Raw genomic sequence first — 9,702 nt, forward strand, 5'->3', positions numbered from 1 at the left:
GGAAATGATATGATCAAGAAAGCTTGAATTGAATCCACCAGAGAAGAAAAATAACGAAGAATGATGAACTTGAAACTCCTGGCCAACTTAATGATAATTACCAGGTAAGAACATTGATTGAAAATAATGAAGAGACTTCACATGAATAAATGGATACTTGATTAAAATATATGAGTCCTTAGAGAAAAAGGGTGGGACGGTGGGAAAACAAAGACAACTTGGGCAGATGGAATGGATACCGTTGAGAAAAAGTAGAATTGATCTCGCGAATGTTGAAATGATCGGATCCACTTGAAGAGAAGCACGCCGGTTGGGAAAAGAATTAACATGACCACCTCGATGATCAAGAAGGATAAGTATTCACATAACAATATGAGAACACCGTTTATGAAAGGTATGGATTCAACATTTGACTTCGAAGCAACTCCAATACCACAAATAAAACAAAAAAACGATTTGGCTTGCAGAATAAGCCGGAAACAGACATGTGATAGAGATTTCGTCAGAAGTTTTTGTGGTGGGGCCCACATGGGCTCGACCATACAACACCATCGTGTACAAGGCAGTGCACATGACATACGAAGTGTCCCCGAACCAGCATAGCCAAGGGCTCTTTAAGACACAACGAGACCACCATAAAAACGACCGTGGATAGGCGGACAACTAGACGTCGAACCCCAATCTCATATCATGCATCTGTCGGAAAGAAAAAAAAGCTAGAGCTACTTGAATTCCCACCTATAAAACTCCCGAAACTTTCTGGTTATGCAATTTGGTGTTGGGGATACAGGGGAAGCAATATATATCTCACCCAAAACTAACAATCCCTACATCCTAGCTGTATCCATCCGTCAACACATAACCAAAAAACCTTCGGAAATTGTATACCTCAACCTTCGAAAAGCATCCGTTATACTAGCTATGGCAGTACTCCCGAACTCCCCAGTATTGGGTGGCGTCGAGGTTATCTCACCAACAACTGCATAAAAGAGATTTTCGACGTCGGCAAAACTCAGGTATTCCGGCACTGCAACGATAAAATTATGACGACAACACCTCGGAGCTCAACTCCCCGAGACACTGCCACAACCCCTAAATGTCAGGAGGCACCAAAAACAATGTTCTCGTCATAAGAATATCGGAACGATCCCAAGATACCCGCGTGATCCTAAAAAAATTAGTGAAATTTGAGGCGAGGAAAGACAAAACATCTATGTCAGGAGGCCTCGCCAGAGCGACGAAGTGACTGAGGAGTAAAAAGAATCCTACTCTCCGATATATATAATCCTAAGACTCAAGACATTTTTGTTCTAGACTCAACAATTTCAGCGATTCGATCAACCAGGGGGCTCCTAAGTCGGGTATGGCTCTGATTACCAACTTGTAACACCCACGATGCAGCTATATCTCCCACATGTCGAAGCACAACTTAGAGGCATAACCGCATTGTGGTTTTGTCGCAAGAAGGGTCATCTTCACACAATCCCATGTAATGAACAAGAATGGGATAAAGAGTTGGCTTACAATCACCACTTCACACAATGAACATATAAATCATACATCATTCAGAGTACACACATAGTCCGACTACAGACGAAGCCAAAAGAAAAGAAGATAACCCAACTGCTAGATCCCCGATTGTCCCAACTGGGCTCCACTACTGATCAACATGAGACGAAACATAGCAACGACCAAGATCTTCGTTGAGCTCCCATCTGAGCTCGGTTGCATCACCTGCACTGGTATCATCGGCACCTGCAACTGTTGGTAGTATCTGGTGAGTCACGAGGACTCAGCAATCTCAAAACCCGTGAGATCAAGACTATTTAAGCTGATGGGTAGGAAGGGGTAAAGTGGTGAGGTTGCAGTAGCGACTAAGCAAGATATGGTGGCTAACATACGCAAAATAAGAATGAGAAGAGAAACAATGGAACGGTCGTGAAAATAGCAATGATCAAGAGGTGATCCTGAACTCCTACTTACGTCAAACATAACCCAAAACTGTGTTCACTTCCCGGACTCCGGCGAAAAGAGACCATCACGGCTACACACGCGGTTGATGCATTATAATTAAGTCAAGTGTTAAGTTCTCTACAACCGGACATTAACAAATTCCCATCTGCCACATAACCGCGAGCACGGCTTTCAAAAGTTTACACCCTGCAGGGGTGTCCCAACTTAGCCCATCACAAGCTCTCACGGTCAACGAAGGATATTCCTTCTCCTAGGAAGACCCGATCAGTCTCGGAATCCCGGTTTACAAGACATTTCGACAATGGTAAAACAAGACCAGCGAAGCCGCCCGATGTGCCGACAAATCCCGATAGGAGTCGCACGTATCTCGTTCTCAGGGCACACCGGATGAACCAGACGTCGGGTTGGCATAGACCCTGGTTGCCCAGGGGGCGCCGGACATCGCTCGGTTTGGACCAGCACCCGAAGGAGCACTGGCACAGGGGGTAAATAAAGATGACCCTTGAGTCTGTAGAACCCAAGGGAAAAAGCTTAGGTGGCAAATGTTAAAACCAAGGTTGGGCCTTGCTGGAGGAGTTTTATTCAAAGCGAACTATCAAGGGGGTCCCATAAATCACCCAACCGCGTAAGGAACGCAAAATCAAGGAACATAACACCGGTATGACAGAAACTAGGGAGGCAAGAGTGGAACAAAACACCAGGCATAAGGCCGAGCCTTCCACCCTTTACCAAGTATATAGATGCATTAATTAAAATAAGAGATATTTTGATATCCCAAGATGATCCTGTCCAACATGGAGAAATCTTCAACTTCACCTGCAACTAACAACGCTATAAGAGGGGCTGAGCAAAGCGGTAATATAGCCAAGCAACGGTTTGCTAGGAAGGGTGAAAAAGTTAAAGGCTGACATGGCAATATGGGAGGCATGGTAAACAAGTGAAAGGTAGTGCAGCATAGCGATAGAATGAAGCAACTAGCAATCAAAGATAGAAGTGATATCGAGGGTAATGGACATCTTTCCTGAAATCCCGCTAGGAAGAAAACTGAAACCATGAAGAAGACAAACGAACGTAGTCGAACGAATCCTCACAACTCCGGAACGAAACCGAAGCTAACGAGAGAAGCAAACCAGAAAGAAACGAACAACATGGTAAACACACAAGCATAATCATGGCATGATTCACAATCAAGTATGATGCATGTCTGGTTTAATGAGGCATGGCATGGAAAAGTGCACAAACAATACTACAAGTTAAGTGGAGCTCAATATGCAACGAGTTGCATATTGACAAAACACCACATTCGAATTATTTAGTTCGCTCCCATTTAAGCTATTCAGCAATATTAAATGTTGGTAAATATGGCAAGAGGTGAAACATATGGAAACTACCTATTTAGGCAAGTTTAAATGAGGCCGGAAGAACGAACAACAATTTTGGAAAATCCTCATATGCATATTTTGGTTTGGTACTGTTCTGCCCTAAACCATATTTTAGTGTTGTTAAACAATAAAACAAAGTGCTCCATGTTAATCGATGCATTTTTCCACCCCATTTATATATAAAGTTTATTAAAAATGGAGCTACGGTTATTTAGTTATGAAATAAATCATTTTAACATGGCATTTCAGCAAATTTAAACAAACAACATTTTAAACATTTTTAACATGGATGAAAGTGGCAAATTATTCATCTAAATGTGTTGCACGGTTTGTGAGTTATTAAATGCATGATCTGGAGGGACTTTTCTGTAAAACGGTAACTTCCCGATTAATTAGCAAAATCGTTCGCGGGAAAAAACAGTGACTCGGGCCGAATCTGGTCGGCCCAAAAGTGCATAGGAGAGGGACTGAAGGGGGGCTGCTCACATTGGGCCTTGAGGCCAAACCTGGAGCTGGGCCAGGGGTGCTGGGATGAGGCAGCCCACCCAGCAGGACGACGCGTCCACGACGCAGGCGAGCGGGCGGTCAACGCGGGGCGGGGCGCTCGTTTGTGATACAGAGGAAGCAGGGGCGCGGCGGCACGGCTGGACAGCGGCGACGCAGCAGCGGAGGGCGGGTCTGGCCAGCGAGGAGGTACTCGGGCGTGCGGTCAACGCGGAGGCCTGGAGCAGAGGAGCGTTGCTTCCCTCGTGGCCACGAGCACACGCTCGAAGCAGAACGGGGCGAAGCAGAGGAGGTCGCAGGCGGGCGACGCAGCAGAGCGAACTTGGCGGGGCACTCCAGCGAGGAAGATGGTCGGTGCGGGCTCCCGGGCATGGAGAGGCGACGCGGAACCGGCCGGATACAAGGCTGAGCGACCGAATCAGGGCAGCGGTGGTGGAGATCGTCAGGGAGAGAGGGAACCGGAGGGAAGGGAAAAAATGGAAGAAGGAGACGGCAGGGTGGCGCAGCCTGGTCCTAGACGCCGGTGGTGGTGCTCGGGCGGTTGGGGCCTCGGGCGCTCGCGGCTGCAAGAGCTCCTGCTCCTGCGGTCGCGAACGACAACGGCTGCAGTAGGTGGATGAGGGGATCCAGGGGAGGCGCTGGTTGGAGAGGAGAGATCGAGAGGTGGAGGGCTATGGATTGGAGGCCGAGAGGATTTTTTGATCAGGGGTGCGGGCTATGGTTTGTGGGGAACCGAGGGAGGCAGTGGATCGAGCAGGTGGAGAGGTGGTTGGCTCGGGATGGATCCCGAGGAAGATGGTGGCGGCGGAGATTGGACATGGGAGGATCCCTAGAAAATAGGGTTTGGTCTGATTTGAGTGGAGTTAGTCTATATATAGGACAATAGGATTAGGTTCGGGCCTTTCGATTAAATTGGACGGCCGAAGATAAATGGCTTAGGGGAGTCCAACAAATAAACACAGATGTTTTAGGGACGTTTGGGGATGATCTGAATGCAATGGTGATGGCTGAGCGGGTTGGGTTTGGGACAACTTTCAGACGCGCGCGAGGGGTGTGAGTGGTTGTGGAGAGAGTTTAGGTGGTTTGACAAGAGGGAATCAATAAAATACGGTTGGTCTCGCTATGGTCAAAGAACGTAACGGAGAGAAATGAGGAGCGACAACTATGAGCGGATGCAAGTTTGAAAACAAAGACGGCAACAGAGTGCCGATGCAATGTGAATGATGTGATGATGAATGCAACAAGCAAAATAAAACACACAGCGACAATGAAATAACTGGAAGGCTTCTGAAGCGTCGGTCTCGGGGCGTTACAGTGAGCTTCTGGGCAACAAAGTCATCGACTCCACAAGCCTTGAAGCTGTCATATACTCCTAGGAAGTGCTCTTCATTCTCCTTGATGTATTCCCGATTGATACATCTCATGTCACATACAATGGGCTTCTTTTCAAGCAAATTAGTTTCATAAAAGTCTTGTTGCTCCTTTGTGTGGAATCTGTACTCAACTGCTGTCCTTCTCCTCACAGCATAAGGATCTGACTGTCTCCACAATCTCAGTCCAGCATCCTTTCTGATATGCATGTCTTCTGTGACTGGATGATCATCATTGTTATCAGGAATCTTGGGCTTCAACTTTCTCAGAACATGAGAATCTTCATCTTCTTCAGTAGCTTCGGGCACTGGGGCCTTGTTCTTCTCAGATGTAGGTATGTTTCTGGTGTTCCTCTTGGGTTTATACTTGGGTGCTAGTGCAGCAGTCTTGGGAGCAGACTTGGGCTTTGATGGAGCAGCCCCTGACTTGATTGCATCACCCATGAGCTTTTGAGCTTTAGGTGCTGGTGCAGCATCCTCTTGCTCTTCTTGCATCATTGAGGGCTTCCCAACTACTCTGGCCATAGTCTTCTTGACCCTTTCTTTCCTTTTCTTCTCAGCCACAACTGGTTCTTTGGGTTCAGATCCCAAAGTTACTTGAGTAGAGGCTCTGACCTTAAACATTGGAACTCTTCTTGCAGGAGCATTGGTCTTCATTCTAGGCTTTGTGGTTGTAGTTGTGCCATACTCCTTTTTCAGCACCTTCTTCTTAGAAGTGGCCTCATCATCAACAGCCACATAGTCCTCATCTTCACAATCTGAGGTTTTCTTATTCCTTGTCCTAGTGGCTGCCTTTGGCAAATTGCTGGGTGTGCTCCTGCTACCCTCGTCTGGGGTACTTGAGGGACTAGTGCCCTCACTCATATGAGCTTGTTCCTCTGACTTGTTCTGGCTATCACTTTGATTATACATTCTGCAAACTTAGTGACAGCAGACCTTGTGAATAGATGTAGATGAGGTAGAGTAGATGAGCATCACAAAGCACAGTGGTTTTTGCAAAATAATTTAGTCAAAAACTTAGTTTTAGTTTTCCACAGAAAGCATTTGGGAGCTACCGATTTGTAAACTCGGTGATACCAAAGCAGCTTTTGAAACCTAAACTAGTGAACTCGGTCAGACCGAGTCACAGTTTGGTGGCACCGAGACTGCTAGGGTTTCACAAATAATCGATCTCGGTCACACCAATTTGCAATTCTCGGTCAGACCGAGAATCACATGTGCAATTGCCTAAGCCAAATCGGTGAGACCGATTTCTACAACTCGGTCGGTCTGAGATGAATTCGGCGGAAACCTAACCCTAAATTTTCAAATCAAATCTAATCTATAGAGTGTTTTCGCTAGATAGAAAGATTTCAAACATGGAAAGATTCGTGGCAATGCAATGTGCTAGGAATCGGAGTTAAGAATAGCACAAAGTTCAAGTCCATACCCTAATGCGGCGGTGGACTTGCTACGGCGGCAACGGCGGGGCAGAATGCCGTTGACAGCGGCGGAGACCCGTGGCGGGAGGTCACTAGCGACGAGGAGGACAATCCGGATACCCGAAGAGGCATAGCAGGCTATGCGCGGGCGAAGGGTTTCGGAAGATTTTCGAAAATTTGACCCGTGAGTATATATAGCCTGACCCTGTCGGTGTGACCGAGTGAAACAACTCGGTGGCACCGAGATGCATTACTACAAGCAGTTACTGCAACTGAGTGTGACCGAAAATTTCTAATCGGTTGCACCAAGATTGAAAACCTAGATCAACTTAGTGATCTCGGTATGACCAAAAAGGATGAATCGGTCAGACCGAAACACATAAAGAGGTTTTGGAAGTTTAAGTCTATGAAGAATCGGGGACTCCGAGTGCTCCTCACATAGAGTGGTTCGAATCTGACTTGATCAAACTTTGTGATATAGCATGAATAGAGTTTGAGACAAGAACAACATAGATAGCTAGAGAAGGTTCTTAGGCATTCTTGTCCATCCACTTGGCAATAGAAAAGAAACCAAACAATCAAAACTACAAGTGGATGTCCTCGAATGAGTAAAATATGCAACCAACATGCTCACACAATAAAATGGCAAATGAAATATGTGACAAGGCATGCACACACAATTCTAGCATCTATCAAGCAATTGGTGATGACTAGGTCATCTATATATGAGTATATTGACTTAGGAGTCAAATGAGAACATTTGATCATAGGTCATACTCATCGTTTAAGCACAAGTGGGGTTACCACTTTTGCATAAAGCATTGTTGTGTTCACACCATTAGAGTTGCTTTAACTCAATACATAGAGTAAAGCTCCCCCTAGATGTGAGATCCCCCCTAAGAGGGATGAACTAACCTTGGGGTTTGTCGATGATGACTTCATGTAGGTGTTGAAGATGTGGATGATCAATGTTGATGTAGATCTTTTGGAGCAATCCATTGGAGTGAGTTGCACTTTCAATACCTACACGGGTTAGTCCCACAAGGAACAAACAAGGATATCCATAGACATAGAGTGATGCACACACACAGGATGATGTCTATGAAAGAATTAGGTTACCTTGTCCCTTGTCTTACCAACAAGAGGGTTTGTGACTCCTTGAACTAGTGCAAGATGTGGAAGTTGATTGCACTTATCTTCGCCAAAATGATAAGGGTGAAGTATGTTGGTGGAGTCACCCTCAAGAGCTCTCTAGTTATTCTTCTTTGGGATCCACATCATCTTGATGGGAATCCTTGGAGTTGTAGTTGTACTTGATGAAGTAGAACTTGATGTAGTCTTGGGAACCCACTTGACCAAGGCCTTAGGAGCTTATTCAAATGCATCTATCTCCTCTTGAAGCTTGTCCTTGCCCTTTTGCTTGTGGTCTTGTGGTGTAAGATCATCTTGAGCTTGTGTCCCTTTGAAAGAAGTAGGATCATACTTCTCTTGTTGAGGAAAAAACTTCGTCTTGGGGTATTGATCTTCTTCCCACTCAACTCCATTGGCATTGAACTTTCGTTCAAAACCAACACCTTGGTTCTTCCGATGCCTTCCTTGGTTGCGTACAATTTCCTCAAATTGCTTACTCCCGGCAAGGCTCTTGTAAACACTTTCTCTATAATTCCCTTCAATAAGCTATTTTCTTGCTCAAGTGTAACTTGCCTAAGAGAATCATTAGTGGGATCAAGAGAACTACTAGAAGCAACAACATTGAATTTAGCATGATTATTGTTAGTACTAGAAGAAGAATCTTTCTTGTTCTTGTTACTAGACTTGACTTGAGGCATGTAGGTAGATAAGAGTAAACACATGGCAATGTAAGAAGAACTTTTCTTGCGAAGATCATCATTGATTGCCTTTAAAAACTCATGCTCTTGCTCAAGGTTGAGCTTTTCAAAGCGTAACTTCTCATGAGTCCTTAAAAGTTCTCGATGATCTCCTAAGATAGTTTCATGAGCTAACTTAAGAGTGTTTAGTTCTTTAGTTAGGAGATCAATCTTCTCCTTATCATTGTCATTCGTTTTATCTTGATTAGCATGATTATTCGACGCTTCATCGTAGTATTCATCACTAGAGTTGTCAACAAGTAAATCATCATCACCTAACAGGTCATCTTCATCACTATTGAAATCAACATACTTGGGGTGTGATACCTTTGGGCCTTTAGCCATGAAGCATCTTCCAAATCCTTCATTTGGTGAGTCAAATATGTCGTAGGAGTTTGTTGACACAAGTGCTAGACTCGCAACACCTTCATCTAGAGTATATTCGGAGTCGGAGTGATAGCTTCTCTTGGAGTGATTGTCGGAGTCGGAGCCGGATACCCATTCACACTACAAAAAAAATACACTTCCTTGACGATACGTGTTTGTCACGGTAGGTCACATTTTCTGTCATGCATGTACATGCATGACGATTTTATGACAGAATCAAGATAGTCATACCTATGCTGTCATAGAAGTGTTCCATGACATTACCAAAATTATCATCACGGAAGTGTCCACTTCCATGACGATAGATCGCGCATCATTGAAATGCTTTCATCAAGGGTGACCGACATGTGGCATCCATCGTAATGGGACGCCGTTAACCACCGTTAACCTATCTGGTTTGTTTTGTGGATCCGATAACCCGCTAACAGCCATGACCAATGCCGATTTTCCACTTGTAAAATTCTCATTGGATGACGGATCCACGCGTCAGCTCCGCGTTGGCACAGGTGTCACTCATCCAATGGTCGAGATGGGCCTATGATATGTTAACATGTGGACCGGCCCAAAAGTGGCCCACAAAGTTTAAATGGGCCGGCCCAACCGAAGGCCCATAAGATTTAGCGGACCATAATGGGCCGGCCCAGCTAAAGGCCCACAAAATTTAGTGGACCATAATGGGCCAGCCCAGCTAAAGTCCCACACGATTTTGCAGACCATAATGGGCTGGCCCAGCTAAAGGCCCAGAAGATTTTGCGGACCACAATGGGCCGACCCAGCTAAAGGCCCACAAGATTCT

The sequence above is a fragment of the Triticum aestivum genome, chromosome 6B (assembly GCF_018294505.1).
Source record: "Triticum aestivum cultivar Chinese Spring chromosome 6B, IWGSC CS RefSeq v2.1, whole genome shotgun sequence".
NCBI classification, from domain to species: Eukaryota; Viridiplantae; Streptophyta; class Magnoliopsida; order Poales; family Poaceae; genus Triticum; species Triticum aestivum.